This window comes from Paramacrobiotus metropolitanus, unplaced genomic scaffold (genome assembly GCF_019649055.1).
Source record: "Paramacrobiotus metropolitanus isolate TYO unplaced genomic scaffold, Prichtersi_v1.0 Parri_scaffold0000001, whole genome shotgun sequence".
Taxonomy (NCBI): domain Eukaryota; kingdom Metazoa; phylum Tardigrada; class Eutardigrada; order Parachela; family Macrobiotidae; genus Paramacrobiotus; species Paramacrobiotus metropolitanus.
In genome coordinates this window covers 3,970,882-3,987,198 of record NW_026570221.1, presented here as the reverse complement: position 1 = coordinate 3,987,198, position 16,317 = coordinate 3,970,882, and the positions used below count along the sequence as shown (strand labels likewise).

General features: G+C 40.2%; 1 long non-coding RNA gene across 1 annotated transcript; it reads right to left on the bottom strand.

Moving 5' to 3' along the window:
- Window positions 1–2,338: 2,338 nt before the first annotated feature.
- Window positions 2,339–3,557, bottom strand: LOC129581770 (uncharacterized). Its single transcript, XR_008689538.1, has 3 exons — window positions 3,435–3,557; window positions 3,245–3,380; window positions 2,339–2,476 (listed from the first exon to the last, which is right to left on the bottom strand). It is a non-coding gene; the product is annotated as an uncharacterized LOC129581770 (long non-coding RNA).
- Window positions 3,558–16,317: the final 12,760 nt, after the last annotated feature.

The following is a 16,317-nucleotide window of genomic DNA, read 5'->3' as shown; positions in this document are numbered from 1 at the left end:
ACAGAATGTTAAACTACTGCTGCAATGATAACACTCAATGGAAAATATCTGGCCCTTCCGCTTGCCTGGAAACATCTGTGCAAATATTCCAATGTCCACAATTACCAGTGGGAGCGATGGCGAGTACTAGTACTCTATATCCATTTCTATGGTTGAGTGCTCATGTATCCATGATCGTTTGTGCTCAACCTGGAAGAAAACCAAATAAGACCGCATCTCGTGCAAATCGACCGCCCATCACGTACCTCTGCTGAATCTGTAAGAGGCATGACTCTCCTCATACTGTATTTTAAAATGCGAAAAATGTCATCATGTTCGGAATTCTATTCTCTTGCAACTTCAATCAATATAACTGAAAGGTCCAGTTCTTAACACTATTGGAAAAAAATGCAACCTATTCGGGACCAAATGCCGAAAGCAGAAAACTTGGAAGTTTGCTGACGAATAAAATGCCAAAAAAAGGAAAAAATTGTGCTTTTTCATCTGATTCGAAATTAATTTATGTCTATAGTGTGCCGTGATGGGCAAACGATGCATGTTTTATTGAGGAAAGATTCTTTAAATACGATATTTCAGCAAGCTGAAATTTGAAAAAAATTACATCTCGAACGGAAACTAATTCGTATTTTATTTGTAAACTTTTCAAAGCGGTTTGGGAACTTATATTAGTAAGGACACCATAATCGTTTACTATTAAAAAGCACTCTTGGAAACGTTCGGAAGGAAAGAAATGACAAACGAATTTTGAAAAATGACCATGATTAGGGTGCCAAAAGCAGCATAAGCTAAATAATTTTTCGTTTCTGTAGTTCTCCATTGCACCTTCTTATTTCTGTTTTTTATAACAGCTCAAGAAATAAGTATGTAACTAAAATAAATTGAGTTTCATATTCCTTCAAATGACATGAGGACAAAAGAGGGTAAGTTACTGTTGGAACGCCCTTTGTACTGTGCGCTGCCTGTTATTTATGAAAGCGGGAAACTTGCGGTTTTTTCGATCAACAGAGATTTAAAGTCCGCCTAGTTTCTCCATGACTGAAATTACGTTACTCCTCGTATTGTGAAAAACCCATAGGAATTGACGCCCGGCGTCACTGCAGTGTCTATTAGGCACTGCTTTCAGAAAGAAAAAAACTCGCGTTTTCTAATCCAGTTTAACAGCCGTCAAAGCATTATTGATAACCGAAAAGTGTTTTACAAAATTTCAGGCACTTCCCGTTTACTAATGCATTATACAGTAATAAGATTGTAGTACCGTCAACAATCTACCGCTGTGATTATTATGTTTGCAAAATAAGCAAGTAAAAATCACGGATTTCAGTTAGCAAATTAGTGTCTCAAGCGTTTTCCCAAGTCAAAAAGTCGTACCGGTTTCGACACTGTTTTAAAGACCTGATTGGTACTTGGAACTTCCAGTCTGCACCTCGTGTAGTTACTAAATTGGGAGTGTTTTCCGTACCGTTTCGATCACTTTTTTGGGTGTTCTCACGAACAAAATGAGGAACAAAACTAGGTATTGTTAGCAACTTTTCCGAACATTTAAGCGGCAGTGCATCGAACATCCTCAACCAGGAAAGCATAACAATGGAACACATAAAAAACAGAGCAATGGTAGCATCAGCGAAATAGTTATGGGTAACAGAACATAACTGCACCCATAATTATGCAATAAAATACTAAATTACAACAAGGAAATGCAAAATATCCGAAAAAATCATGCTTCCACGACCACTCCACGCCGTTCATCTGTAGCCGGCAAGTGTAGCTTCTCGCCTTCTCCACAAAGATGCGCTCCGTGTCTACGGGGTCCAGATGCGTTAGATTCACTGCAGGCACACCATTATTACAGAAACCTTCACAACGTGTGATACCATTAAAAATTTCAAATAGAAAACGGAAACAATGCTGCGAACTGGCGAAGTAAGGGAACAATATCGATTCTTACACAAAATATTACAGAAAATATTCATTACAGTCCAACCAGTGCGTGTAAATATTCGAAAAATACTTATAAATAATTTTTAGGATACGAGTATCCATTCAACAACACCCGTAATTTCCACATAAAAAATTCAACGCCTGACCTGCGAGAGCACCACTTCGAAGAACTTGCGGCGGGCGTGCTGCGCCTGAGATTCCAGGCCGCCGCTCTTCACCTGCAAGGGCAGGAAGATGGCGCCGGCGGCCAGCTGGGGGCGGCCGGGAGGGAGCTCCCGTTAGAGCTCGGAGGCCAACATGTTCCAAAACTCCAGCCAGATGTTGAAATCTCGATCTCCTCCACCATCCCATCGAGATGAGCGGCATGCAACGCAGCGTCTCCAGCAGCTGCGGGCTGAGTTCCGCCGTCTTCTGGATCAGCTGGCCGTGCACCTTGCTGCAGGCTGCCAGGAACATCGCCAGGTTCTGGATGAACTTCGGCTCGTCGTCCGTACCCTTGCCGATAGGCTGCGCGGATGTCTGTCTCAAGCGGCAGGATCTAAACCATTCCCATTCACAATGCCGCAATTAATTCACCAAAAAATAAAGAAAATTAACTAAAATTGTCAATTACACAAACACTCAACCAGCAAGTGTCTACATAAAAATTCGATTACAAGAAATGGCTGGAACCACAATTATTTGTTTGAACTAAACAAAACAATTATTGTTGAAAATCATAAATAAAAACCGTGCGAGAAAAAAATTTCAAAAAACAAAACCGAAAATGTATAAGCTAACTATATCCACAGCAAATGAGAAGACTACGAAATATGGAAAAAGTGCAAGAACAAGATCCGAAAGCTGGTAAAAATTATGGAACGATCGGAAGAAGCTAAATTCACACAACGAAAGTAAAATATCCACGCTAAATGAAAGTCATCGTGCCTGTGCACTACGAAATCCACTAGTATAATATAAATTTGGCATGATTATAAAAATATCGTTCCTTATAAAAACAAATTTAAAATTTTAAAAGTAACGTGTACACAGTAATAATTCACCTGCAAAAGGAATAAATTTAAAAAGTGAAAAATGACAGAATATGAATAAAAAAATCTCACAAAGAAAATAAACTAGAAAAACGAAAAATTAAATAAAATACGAAATAACTCAGTTGACCACCTTCATTATTTCAGAAATGTCATGCAGCCAACTGATTTACACAGAAAATCAGAAACAACCTAGCAAACAAATGGAATAAAAAAATAAATGAACTAAAAAATAAGGAAAAAGCAAACGAAATAAATGAATTCAGCGGTATCACCTCGTTAAAATGCTCCATCGTCCCGCAGAACATGTCCTTGAAGGCGCCTCGCACAGCGATGCTGAGAGACGAAGATGCCGGCGATCTCCGTCAAGCACTTAAGTGTGACGTTGATGAACATGGGCAGGATGAGACACTGCAAAATCGAACCGATAAGAAAATGATTAAGAAAAAAGCAAGAAACCGGCACCTTCTGGATCAGACTGGGCACCAGCTTGGTCGCGAAGACGTAGCAGAGATCCAGCTGGGAAAGAGCAGCGTGGCCGTCACCAGCAGAGAGGTTTTGTTGATGTTGTCCAGGACGAAGAGACACAACGGGAAGGCCGGCTGGAACTGATGCGCATCGAGTCCGTCAGGCGTTTCGTTAAGGAATGCGACATGCTCTCCGAGGAGAAGTCAAAGATCTCCTCGCTATACACCCCATTAAAACCACACATTAAACAAACAATTTGACGAAGATATCTGATAATAATTTGATCATATTAATTTATTTCTCACTGATTTCATCGATGCTTTCTCGTTCGTTTTTCAATGCGTTTATTACACTGTATTTATTTCAATATATTTATCACAATATTTTAGAATTTGAATGATTTTGCTCTTCCATAAATAATCCGGCAGCCGGTTTCTACATTTTTGCTTCTTTAGAAATTCTAACACATACTTCATATTAATATTTAGATTAAAATATTTCTAATATGCAACTGAAGATTGGCGTGGAAGAAAATTAACGGAAACGGAAATGGGAAATTCTTACGAAAATAACTTATATAAAGACGCGTTCAGCTTCCTGCTTCCATTTATGCCCTTTTTATTTCTTCGAATTCCGATGGCGATGGCAAAAATTTACAATAAACTGAAGACTGCCGTGGAGCAAATTGAAGGAGAAAAAATAATCCAAAACAATATTCTTAAATATGTGTGGAAAATTTAGAAACTGAGAAAACTTGAGAAACAATTTTTAATACAAACTCCAAGTGATCAACATTAAAATTAGCTGGAACACGAGAAAAAATCTCACCTTCACACTGGGGCCCTGGCAGCTCCTTCCACGTGATGCTGATGACGTTCTTGAGGAATAGCGGTTCTGCAGGGCACATTACTTGGTCTCGGGGTTCTGCAAGTATTCCAGCATAGCGTGGGCACGCGTCCACGCTTCGAGATGCTCCTTCAGCTCCATCAGTACCTGCGCCTCTGACTGCTCATACTTGGTGCAGCACAACAATATGACAACAATCACCACATATGTAAAGCAGCGCAATGTCTAGTCGCTGGGAGAACTAGAGAAGCTTGCTGGCCTCCAAATGACACGAGGCTGATGCAGCCATCCCAGGCTGGCCGTCGCTCACCCTTGTTCTATTGTCGTCAAAAACAGTGTCTGCAGTCTGACTACACTACACGAAGTCTACAATCATGAGCTCAAAATGCAGTTTACTGACAAGTTTAAAATGACGCCGTTAAAAATCACACTAGGAAATCACGATAAGTCTGAGGCGATTTCTAATATTATACGCTTCACAAAATATACCTCACAAAATCAAACTCATTTATTGTACTTACTCAAAAGGATGAAGAGTTGAAGACGTTGTAACTTGTAAGAAAGCCGTTGAAAGCGGCGTGTTATGAAGTCGCAGCGGAGCGACATGCTGCTTTGTTTGCGTCAGGTGCCCATATGCGGTGTGCTGTAGAGATTATCAGGTGGCGCTGCTAACTGTAAGTGCAGAGTGCGCGCGCTTCTGACACGCTACCGCAATATGTAAAAGACTAATACGTATGTGAATCTTATAGCAATTCCTTTTTTATACTATTACCTATTTTACAGTATAGTGAATTTTATATAGTATTTTTATGTACATGGCTACTTCAACTTGTACAGTGTTCTTTCTACAGGCACGTAGTTTTCAAGCTGCTGTAATAGCGGAAAAAATGGAAACTAATAGTTAGTGCTGTTTTCCAGAATAAATCCAGCCAACAAATTACTTAATACAAATATGAAAATTACCTGTATATTAAAATTTGTACATTTGTATAATAGTGTTAAATTTGCATGTTAGTTGTTTTATATTTGTTTTTGGTTATAAAGATACGTAGTGCTTTTGGGCTAGCTGACGAAAAACGAACAGACAATTATGGTCAAATTTCCTAAAAACTTTTCTGAAATCCATAAGTTTCTCTATATATAAGTGCTTTTCCTTTAATTTATGTGCTCTTCTCCAACAATTAATTTGAACCGCCTAGCCGCAGCGCGCCGCCTTGCACTATTCATGGCCAGATTTTCAAAATGCATAAATATAAAAAAAGATTACACTTAGAGCATCCGATATGCAGAGAAGTGTTCCATTTTTCTACAATTACTTCAAGACAGTATTATTTTATACTTGCGTGGTTAATTAACGGGTACTTCAAAAACAGAAATGCTGTGATTTTAGCAACTTCCGGTTCGAACTTGGAACTTGTTGAGACCTTTGGGTCTAATCTAGTACCAATTTCTTCGTTCGGAAACCGTGACACCACATTCGAACTAGTACGGAGCTTTTTTGTGTACTTAGCAAGTACGAGTACGACTTTTTGACTTGGGTTTCATAGGAAACTGTTCATGTAACTTCTGCGTGTCAGAAAGAAAGCACGTTACTTTCACTAATTTTCAGAGAATAATAGACGGCTACGCTGCTTCCCCTTTGCGAATGCTCTTATTATTCGTGTTCGTCCACTACATTTCTGCTGTGTCCGAACTTCTTCGAAAGCAAAAAAATTGTAGGCATAGTATTATGCGGAATTTGTTGAATTTGAAAATCTGGACAAAAGAAAACCTAATACACTGTGCAAATATCTATTTTTCTCATGTGCATACTCGTAGAAAAACAATAATCATCACGGGAAGTCATTTTTGAAAAGTTTTTTTTTGCGTGGAACAACGCGCAGAATAATTTATCTCTGGCGACGGTTACGCGAATCCCTATTGTAAAAACGTCCGGAATGTCAAGGATGTCAAAGCTCTCATTTCTGCATCTCACTTGTTTTTAATTCAGTTACTACCAAAGTTACTCGTACATTACCACCGTACAGATCAGTCTACTGTTACGGTCGGCTCGATCTAAAATAATTTTTGATAATAATATCTGAAATAACGGTGGAAGGCACAATCATGGTGCTGAGCGGCTGTCTCTTAGCATACTATTGCTGGGTAAGTTTCTATATTTGAATAAAAATGCCTTTTGCGCCAAATATTCAGTTGCAGACAATCGCGCATACTTAGTATTTCCACAAATCGTGTCAGAGCCGCAACCACTTGCCATTTGAAGTGGTCACGAACGACGTCCGGTACCTCCAAGAAAATTCTATATCAGCACATTTACGCTCTCCAGCGAACTCTGTTTATCAGATTCAGAGTACGATTCCTTTTTCCTCGTACACACTACAAAACTGTCAGTTTGGCTGGATTCCGCTATAAAATCGGCTTTAGCGCGCTTTGCGAAATGCATCTTTGTCTATACAACTGCCTTCCTTAAAATTTCGTTGCCTTTTTCCTGCTGAACAACCGTTGCGGTGGGCACTCTGCTTGCATTAGCCGTCGTCGAGCAACACCATGTTGTTATACAGTGTCATTTTCGCTCTCTTTGGGAACATGATATTCATGGTAAGACTGATTTATCCTTGAGAATTTTTTCAAAAGATCGTTACGCTATTACTAGTAACAATACTGTTTGACATTTTCGTTTTTTTTTATAGTGCGCTGTCGAAACGGCACAATTTCCCAACGTAACTGCAGAAAATATTAAGGAAGCAGAAGACGCTGCAGCACGGACCATATCCGATCCCGTCGCGATGGATGCGAAGACTCCGGTATTTCCACCCGCAGGCTATTCGCACGAGGATTTTTATGCGACAACTAGGCCCACTACTGCGACAACATCACCTGCAACCTTCGTACCGGTGACTCGTAAAATGGTTAGGCGAGTTCACGAAAGGCCCGACGGTACAGCAGAGATTGACGAAAAGCCTGAGGACCTTGAGGTGCATCGTTATCGGAGATCTGGGTGGTGCAAGGGATTTCCAAGTCGCTGTGTGTTTTTTGCTGCAACAACAACAGCAACCACTACTGCAACAACAACACCGGCACCATCCGTACCTTGGACCCGCCAAATGGTTAGGCGCGTTAGCACCCGGCCCGACGGTACAGTGGAAGTTGACGAGACACCAGGAGAGGATCCGAGCACTAGAAATGAACGAAATGATTCAATCGGTCTTGTGAAGTATAGCGTGATATCAGTCTAAATACGTGAACAGAATCAAGAGCCTTCAATCAGTCTGTGTAAACTGGCCGTAATATACTGTACTTATTGTCTTATTCACTGGTGTGTGAAAGACAAGTTTTAAACATTGTGCGTGGAAACGGTGTGTGTATACCGTATGCACACCAACCGACAACCGCTATTGTGAATTTTTATGCTGTTCATAAAAAAACCGAGATTTATCAATTTCGCGCTGGTAGATTTACCGGTGCGGATTCAATCGTAATGCAACACGCAAATGCGAGTATTACACTGCGTACTGTTATTAGTGAGATTCAGTAGACTAGTGTTAAAAAAATGGCATAGTGCATGCGCTTGCTGTCAGCTTAGAAAATTATTTGGGTCAGCAGCGGCCAACTCTCTTTTAATTGCGACCCGTAATAATTATACGTTTTTCGTTAGAAATTGTGAAGTGGCCTCAATTTCAAGTCGCCATAAGATGCCACAAATTTGTCAGAAATGTCTCAAAAGCTGACGTTCTCAAGAAGGCGTAGCGATATTAACCTGCCGAAACACGCGTGTTTATTATATCGTTAAAGGTGAGTCTTTGTAGGCATTATCAACGACATGCCAGGTTTTATTTTTCCATATTCGCAGCAACAGCAGCGTTCGTCATGGGTACTTTAATGGTGAGTGGTCGTAAGCATAATCAAGAACATGGCAAGATTGGCTTCTCCATTTTCGCAGCATTTGCAGCGTTCGCCAAGGGTATTTTAAAGGTCAGTCTTTGTAAGCATACCCAATGACATGCCGGGTCTGATTTTCTCACATTCGCAGCATTCCCGGTTTCCGCCAAGGATAATATCAAAATTGTTCGATATGTAAAGCTAACCGACGGGATGCCCAGTCTGATTTTTGCATTTTCGAAGCATTCGCACAGTTCGCCAGAAATGCGGTTGCGGTCGGTGTCATTTTGCTGATTTCAGTGTTTGGTTCGACGTAATCTTCGTATAAGCAGAAGCACTGTATGTCAGTGGTTTTGTCTATGTACAGTACTTAAGTTGTGAAAGTAATGCTGCTGATACAAATGATTACAAGAAAAATGAATAGAAGTACAAAGTATTAGAGTACGGTACATCAGTAATACTGCCTTCTATGGGTTATTCAGATTTCATCAAGTTTAACGTACTTAAGCACCACAACTGTAACAATGTCATTGTATCCTGGATGCGTTGTAATCTTATGACCTTATCATGTACTTGGCGAATTTTGCAAGTACGCGCGAATGCTGGAACTGTAGGTGGGACCTTAATAGAATTAGAAGTGATAACAACTTACGGACTACAACTACCAAGTGCTGCACCAAGTAATAATTTAAGAGCGTATATCAAAATGTAAGTATTAAACCAATCAGCAATAATTTATTAAATAATCTAAGTAGAACATTGTTACCAGAAAAGCGAAAAAATATATAACTAAACGAGTATACAAACTGTATCTAAGCGTAAACCGAAGCCCCATTGCATGTGTAGTACGGTTACGTACAAGTACAATATCATGCGGTGGTCGTATGAATAAATTATTGGTAAATAACAATTAGTAATATAATTCATTTGTACGACCAAAGCGTATGAGCGGTATAAATATGAGCAACCACCAAAACTCTCAAGATCGTACGTGACCTACAATGCTGCGGTTTGCCATCGACGTCATTACAATAAAGTGTTCAGCCGACTGCAGTACAGGTACAAGTATATAATATTGATGCTAAATATATCCCACATTGTTTTCCCATATTCGCAGCGTTCGCAGTGTTCCCCAAGGGTACAACAGGGGTCAGCTGCAGGCTGCAGTGCATCAGAAATTCAAAGTGAATAATATTCCAGAATATTATTCACTTCAACTAAATAATCATAGCAGTATACCTTTTTGTGTTTTTAAAGTGGCAGTGGTGTGGCTACGCAAAAATACGTACGCTTGGACATAGGGGTTACTGATCTCTTATGGAGCCAAATATCTTTCAGTAGCAGGAATTTCCTGTCGGTCACTAGTTAGAGTTTTTAACAATCATCAGTACTTCGACGTGTTTCACATTCTGTGTACTTTCACAATATGGATCCCCGTGCCAGACATCTGAGATACGGTTTTATCGGCGCTGTTCCACACTACAAAACTCACAATCTTTCATTAACTCTAACGCAGATTTACACAAAAGCAATAATTACGATGTAAATATTTCTGGAAAGGTTTTGTGGTATGGCACAACGCCGAAGAAACGGTGTTTTTGACGACCGGTACGCGAATCCGTACTGTGAAAATGTGCGGAAAGCAGAAAACTTCGAGATATTCATCCCAGCGCCTCATCTTTTCCTTGAAGCTATTGATTATAACAAATACTCATATATGTACAGTATATCTGTACAGATATTTGGCAGCCAAATAATATATCGACATTCAAATACAGTTCTGTCTATTATTATGACCGGCTCCATCAAAAGGGAATTTTGGAAATTTTTGTAGTAACGGAACAATCATAGCGCAGAGCTGCGATCGTCTTAGCAAGCCGGTACATCTCGGCACATTTACTCTGTATTACACCGAAGGTGCATTTTGCGCCAAATATTATGTTGCAGACCATCGCGCAAAGTTTCATGCATCGTGTCAGAACCAAAACCACTTGTCAAATGAAGTGGTCACGTAAAACATCGGGTACCTCCAAGAATTTCAACATCAGCACATTTAACCTGTTCGGCGGATTCTGTGTAACAGCTTCAGAGAACCATTCCATTTTCCTCGTACACACTTCAGAACTGATAGTTTTGTTGAATTCCCATATAAAACGTCTTCAGCGCGCGTAGCTCAGTGCATCTTTACTACTTGACAGAAATTTTTATTGTCTTCTCTCTTGCTGAACAATCGTTACACTGAATATTATCCTTGCACCGGCCGTCGTGGAGCAACACCATGTTGTCATACAGTGTTATTATAGCTTTATATGGGAGCATGGTATTCATGGTAAGTAAGGGTACTTTATTCTTGGGTAATTATTCGAAAGATCGTTACGGTACTGTTACTAGCAACAGTGCTGTGTGATCGTTTTATAGTGCACTGTCGAAGCGGCAAAATATCCCAAAATCACTGCAGCAAATATTAAGGAAGCAGAAGCCGCTGCAGCACGGACCATATTCGATCCCGCCCCGATGGATGCAAAGGTTCCGGTATTTCCGTCCGCAGACTATTCGAGCGAGGATTTTTCTGTGAACATTACGTCCACTACTGCAACAACAGCACCAGCAACGTTCGTACCCGTGCCCCGTAAAATAGTTAAGAGCGTTCACGAAAGGCCCGACGGTACAGTGGAAATTGACGACAAACAGGACGTCATTGAAGTGCATCGTTATCGGAGAGCTTGGTGGTTTATCGCAAGAACCCGTGTGTCTCCCGCTGCAACAACCACACGAACTACAACTGCAACAACAACATCAGCACCGTCCGAACCGGTGACCCGTAAAATGATTAGGCGACTTTTCACCATGCCCGACGGCACCGTGGTAATCAGCGAGAAGCCAGCGGACCTTGATGACGAACGCGAATGGAGATATTCAGATATAGTAGCCGCCAGAAGTGGCCAGAAGAACTAGCCACAAAGTACAGTATTTGTTTTCTTGTTCAGTTGCGCCTGAACGCTACCTGTCAACCATAATGCATTGAAAACTCTAAGTGTATGTATGTGAATGTTTAAGTCATTTATCCGTAGCGATCATTTTGGTGAAAATTTATGCCATAGAATTAACGACCGTGAGTTTATAAATTTGCTCCGGTTCACTATAGCGGTGTAGAACGGATCAAATTAAATTCCGATTTATTCAAAATATAATGGAATAACCTTTGAAAACAGTGGCGCATTAGTCGCCTACGGTATATCATTACTTTATTGTTCTTGTTTTTACAGAATACTTCGGAAAGTACATTATTTTACCAATGTGGATTCAATCGTAATCCAGAACGCAAACACGAGTAATATCTTGCGAACAATTAATTGGTACTCGTATTTAAAATTCAGAACATTCGTGTTAAAAAAATGGGCACAGCCGGCCTTGATCATGCAAGTATATCATGTGGTATGTACAAATACATACTTGTAGCTTTATAAATATGGAATAATAAATTTCGGTAGCGCTTTTCAGCATAACAAAATTGTTTCTTATCAAATCTTTAAAAAGTGCTTAACGGCAGTTTAGTATTTCCCGCAGCGCCACGACTAATGGCGGCATTTGTTTGGACAAATTAAAATGTCAGAATTACAGAATAACGTAGAACGATGGCATGGCGTAAGCAAAAACATTTCTAGCGCGCATTTTAGTGAATGATTACAGCAGCGTAGAAACGTTTACAGCATTGGTTGTGCCAAATGGTAATCAAATGCCTGGAGATGTATCATATTAATCTTTCCTGTTTGTTTTTTGTACAATTGTCGAATATCCTAATTTTAAGAATATTGTCAGTTCCCTTGCGCCTGTTGTGTTTGCAAACGTTCGTACCTTCTACACAATCAACTAACTATTTTAATTATAAATTAAAATGATTAATTCAAATAATAAATATCAGCTGCGCGATGCCGATATAATCAATAACATGGAATATCCGAAATACTGTATCTAGGTATTGATCAACATCAGGTCAGTGTGATATTTATCAAACATTAGCGATATGTGGCAAGCAGAAAGCAAGCCGGTAGGGTGTACGTACAGAGTTCATAACCGTTATTACCGTTTCTATAGATTTAAAGTTATTAGCCATATTTCACCATGAATGCAATTACGTTACTTCCCGTATTGTAAATATTTACTGGTACTACTTTGTAGTCAGGGAAAAAAGGCTAATTCGGTTTTATTTTGACCGGTTACAATCACCAACACAACCAATATTGACTAATGGTAAATTAAATTGTTTTACAAATTTTCAAACATTTGAAATTTACCAGCGTATTGTACAGTACTGCGATTTCTCATTTTAAACCTGACAACAATATACCGCGATGGTTCCTGTATTGCAGAGCAAGCAATGAGATCACAGATTCCAGCTAAAAAAACTAGTGTTTCAAGCGTTTTCGGAGGAGAGTGTCAGTGCAACCGCTGCGTGTCTGAATGAAAGCACTCCAACTAATTTTCAAAGAACGCTGGACGGCAACACTGCTTCTCTTGTTTCAAATGTGCCAGTTTAACAAGTTCGTCCACTGCAGTTCTGCTGAATCAGAACTTCCCAGAAAGCAGCTAACTGCAGGCATCGCAAACAAGCAAAATGTGTTGATTAGAAAACATAACCTTTTCTGTTTTGTGAAGTATTGCGATGACCGAAGTTTGTGTTTTCTTTTACGTTATTCTCATCAAATCAAATTCAAAAATGTGTTAATTTATTATGGGTTGAGGTGCACAAAAAAAGCTATAGCAAATACTAATTTTATGTAGGACAGAAACAATAAACAGAAAATCTATCAGCAGCAGAAATTTCATGCCAGTCATCTGCTAAAATCGAGTTCTTCGCGATCATCAGTATTTCGGCGATTTTCGTATTCTGAGCACCTTCACACTACTGATTTGTGCACGAGAGATACCGGGTTGTTCCAAATTGAAAAATTCGATAATCTTTTATTTGCGCCAAATATTGTGTTGCAGACCATCCTGCAAATTTTCATGCATCGTGTCAGAACCAAAACCACTTGTAGATGAAGTGGTCACGAACAACGGCCGGTTATTGCAAGAAATTTCATATCAGCGCATTTATGTGTATTAGCGAAGTGAATTCTGCTTAAAACATTTAGAGAACCGTTTCCTTTTCCTCGTACACACTTCAAAACCGACAGTTTTGCTGGACTGCGTTATAAAAACGGCTGTAACGCACATATCGAAATGCATCTTTGTCAGTACGTCTACCTGACTTTAAATTTTGTAGTCTTTGGCCTTACCGGACAACGTTACGCTGAAGATTATCCTTGCACCAACCGCATTCGAGCAAAACTATGTTCTTTTACAGTGTCATTATAGCTTTGTATGGGAGCATGGTTTTCATGGTAAGTATAGTATAATCTGCAGAAATTATCCCACAGATCGCTTCGGTGATATTTGGTAGTAATAAAACTGTTTGACCTGTTCTATTTGTTTTTAGTGCGCCGTCGAACCGGCCGAATTTCCCAACATACGTGCAGAAAGAATTAAGGCAGAAGAAGAGGCTGCAGCCGCTGCAGCACTGACCACGCCCGACTGGGACATGAATGCTGCCAAGGTTCCGATATTTACACCCGTTGACACTTCGCGTGATGATTTCTATGACACCACTAGGTCCACTGCTGCAACAACAACCCCCGCATCGGTGACCCGTAAAATGGTAAGGCATGAGCACCACAGGCCCGATGGTAGGGTGGAAATCGACGAGAAACCAGAGGATCTTGATGACCATCGTTATTGGAGATATTATAACTAGCTAGCCGCAACATACCTGTTAAGTTGTGCATGAGAGTCACCCGTCAGCCAGAATGCATTGGATAACTCTGACTGTATGTGCGTGTGTGTGTGTGTGTGGGTCTGCAAGTCTTGTAAAATTAGCGATCGTTACCTTGAATTTTTATGTTGTGGAATTAAAGATCGCGAGTTTGTGCAGTTTGCACTGGTTGACTTACTGGTATAGAAGGGATCAGTTTAAATTCCGAATAGCAAATTCGCAAATTCAGGTTACTGTAGATATAACTGTTGTATGTAGCAAATAGTACTGGTTTGCCATGCCCAGCACTTGTGGCACAAAACTTTTGGCCAGTGCTTATGTGTTCTTAATCACAAGTTACTGAGTGTTTTTTGACGATCACTATTTCGGCTTTCTAATACTATACGGGATATGTTTGCTGCAAAAATACTTCCTTGCCCACGTCAAATGCAAAAGTTAGCTTTCTATTATTAGCATTTCCGCCGCAAACAAATGGTAACGTTAGCATCGTCGCCTGCCACAAAGGTTTGTCCGTAAGCATGTCAAAATTTGGCATGTGAAAGTTGTGATACCGAATTATGCATATTGCAGTTAGCAAGTGACAGCACAGCGCTTTGCTCCTTGCACCGGTGTTAACGTTAAGATTCCTGCCGCAAGTGCCCGGCATGCGTGTTCGGTTCACATTTCTAATTTGTCGTTGTTTTATACATTTGTTATGAACTTAAAAATTTACTTTAAAAAAAGTCATTTTAGTAGTGTCACACAACTGCTATATTAGAAATGCAACAGTAAGTGTGTTTTCAGTTCCGGCAAATATCATATTATGCCGGGCTAAAGCAGGCCTCCGGAACGGGGGCCAGCGAAAGCCAATCAATGAATGACCTGACTAACGCAAAATACGACCGTCCGGTCACAGTAGACGAGGTGCTAATTTGCTCTAAGTTAGCTTATTTACCGAATCGTCCTGTTTATCGGATGGAAGGCCTGATGAATAGTATGAGCACTCAAATCGACTCCCTAAAAAAAGTTTTATACTATTATCTCAATAAAGCTGCATTATTATCTGATAACAGTGAATTCATTATATACTGTATCATATTAATTTAAAAAGTGCGCCTATGATAAACAGGGTGCACAAGAGGGGGCTTCTAACCAAAGGGTACCCATATTAATAAGCGTTCCGTTTGACCAAGGTCCAAACGCCGGCAGAATTTTTTGCCGTACGAGTTTTTACCTGGGCAAAATGTCGGCAGAACTTTTTATGGTCAGAACTGACGCCGAATTTTCGTGTTATATACAGCCAAGCCAAGTTGGGCCAGCTGCATAAAATAATTCGAAAATTACTTTTGCAATAAATAATTCAAAAATAAAGTATTTTTATAGAAATAATTCGAAAATTAAAAATAACTTTTGACAATATTTGTAATAACGGTATACAGAAAATCATGGTGCAGAGCTGCGATCTTCTTAGCATGCTGGGCAAGCTTCTGTATTTCCATAAAGGTGCGTCTTGCGCTACATATTTCGTTGCAGACCATCTCGCAAATTTCCACGCATCGTGTCAGAACCTCAACCACTTGTCAAATGAAGTGGTCACGTACCACGTCCGATACCTCCAAGAAATTTCCATATCAGCACATTTACGCTCATCAGCGAAGTGAATTCTGCTTGACAGATTTGGAAAACAATTCCTTTTTCCTCGTACACACTACAGAACCGAAAGATTTGCTGGATTCCGTTATAAAAACGACTTCAGCGCACTTGCATTGTCCATCTTTGTCAGTACAACTAAATACCTGACTTAATACTTCGTTGTCTCCTATGCCGAACAATCGTTACGGTGAACATTATCCTTAAATTAGCCGTATTCGAGAATAACCATGTTGTTTTACAGCTTCATTACAGCTTTGTACGGGACCATGGTATTTATGGTAAGATGAATTTATTCTTGAGAATTTATTCAGTTGGTCGCCACGCTATCATCACTAGTAACAATACTGTTTGACAATTCCGATTTGTGTTTAGTGCACTGTCGAACCGGCACAAATTCCCAACAAAACTGCAGCTGCCACCGCTGAAGCCGCTGCGGGACGGACCATGTTCGATCCTGTCGCGATTTCTGCCAAGACTATGGTATTTCCACCCGCTGACTCTTCGCTCGAGGGTTTTTATGCGACCACTAGGTCCACTGCCGCAACAACAGTACCATCAACGTTTGTACCAGGGACCCGTAAAATGATTAGGCGAGTTCACGAGGAGCCCGACGGTACAGTGGGAGTTGACGAGAAACCGGAGGACCGTGAAGGGCGTCGTTATCGGAGATCGGAGTGGTGCCCTGGAAGTGAAAGACTCTGCCAAGTTTTG